The following is a 1,831-nucleotide window of genomic DNA, read 5'->3' as shown; positions in this document are numbered from 1 at the left end:
ATACGAACATTCATACCAAGTTTCGTCAAAATCTGTCAAGAATTGTGCCTTCTAGAGTGTTTACGAGCTAAAAATTGAATGGTTTGCAGAACAAGGGCAATAATTCATACTAAATATTTTTCCTATAGTAGCCTACTTATCCAGCAACTCAATTCAATCTTCCAAGAAACCAAACCTTTCCCCTATGACCCATGTTTAATTTCATTTTTGTATCAGCACAATTGGTGAAAATGAAATGATTAAGCAAACCTTTTCTCTTGAATGACATTTATAAAATGAAATCAGATAAACTGCTGCATCTTGGGATGTCACATGACTAAGCTATGATTGGATATCTGTCTTGGATTTTCCACTTGGTCTATCTATAGTATCTTATGATGCTGTACATGTATGGTGGCTGGTTAGGGACATGTTAAATGATTAAATTAAATTTTCTTATTTGTTAACCAAAATAGTTTCTCAGGAAAATAATGACATCTATTGTAAATTGTGATTATGAACAAAAAAATTGTGACTTGTAGAGTCTGTCAAGAATTGTGCCTGCTAGAGTGTTTATGAGCTAAAAATTGAACGCGTTTTCAAGAACAAGGGCAATAATTCATACTACATATTTTTCGATTTCCCTGATTTTTCTATAGGGTTTATCCTTGGTTGAATACGAACACTAATACCAAGTTTCGTCAAAATCTGTCAAGAATTATGCCTTCTAGAGTGTTTACGAGCTAAAAATTGAACGGTTTGCAAGAACAAGGGCAATAATTCATACTAAATATTTTTCAATTTCGCTGATTTTCAATAGGGTTTATCCTTGGGTGATTACAAACACTCATACGAAGTTTCGTTAAAATCCATCAAGAATTGTGCCCTGTAGAGTGATTACGAGCTAAAAATTGAACGTGTTTTCAAGAACAAGGGCAATAATTCATACTAAATATTTTTTGATTTCGCTGATTTTCAATAGGGTTTATCCTTGGGTGATTACGAACACTCATAACAAGTTCCATTAAAACCCTTCAAGAATTGTGCCTTCTAGAGTGTTTACGAGCTAAAAATTGAACACGTTTTCAATGACAAGGGCAATAATTCATACTAAATATTTTTTGATTTCGCTGATTTTCAATAGGGTTTATCCTTGGGTGATTACGAACACTCATACCAAGTTTCGTTAAAATCCTTCAAGAATTGTGCCTTCTAGAGTGTTTATGGGCTAAAAATTGAATGCGTTTTCAAGAACAAGGGCAATAATTCATACTAAATATTTTTCGATTTCGCTGATTTTCAATAGGGTTTCTCCTTGGGTGATTACGAACATTCATACCGAGTTTCGTTAAAATCCTTCAAGAATTGTGCCTTCTAGAGTGTTTACGAGCTAAAAATTGAACGCGTTTTCAAGAACAAGGGCAATAATTCATACTTAATATTTTTCGATTTCGCTGATTTTCAATAGGGTCTATCCTTGGGTGATAATGAACACTCATACCAAGTTTCGTCAAAATCTGTCAAGAATTGTGCCTTCTAGAGTGTTTATGAGCTAAAAATTGAACGCGTTTGCAAGAACAAGGGCAATAATTCATACTAAATATTTTTCGATTTCGCTGATTTTCAATAGGGTTTATCCTTGGGTGATTACGAACACTCATACCAAGTTTCGTTAAAATCCTTCAAGAATTATGCCTTCTAGAGTGTTTACGAGCTAAAAATTGAACGCGTTTTCAAGAACAAGGGCAATAATTCATACTTAATATTTTTTGATTTTGCTGATTTTCAATAGGGTCTATCCTTGGGTGATAACGAACACCCATACCAAGTTTCGTTAAAATCCTCAAGAATT

The 1,831-nt window shown here is 33.5% G+C and overlaps 1 protein-coding gene across 1 annotated transcript in view; it reads right to left on the bottom strand.

Moving 5' to 3' along the window:
* Positions 1–1,831, bottom strand: part of LOTGIDRAFT_120226 (hypothetical protein) — a gene marked incomplete at both ends in the record, with an annotated part of 13,931 nt that overhangs the window by 9,777 nt on the left and 2,323 nt on the right. The gene's annotated exons all lie outside the window — the stretch shown is intronic.

This window comes from Lottia gigantea, assembly GCF_000327385.1.
Source record: "Lottia gigantea unplaced genomic scaffold LOTGIsca_33, whole genome shotgun sequence".
NCBI classification, from domain to species: domain Eukaryota; kingdom Metazoa; phylum Mollusca; class Gastropoda; family Lottiidae; genus Lottia; species Lottia gigantea.
Note: the sequence above shows the minus strand (reverse complement) of the source record. Positions and strands in the feature narration are given on the sequence as shown.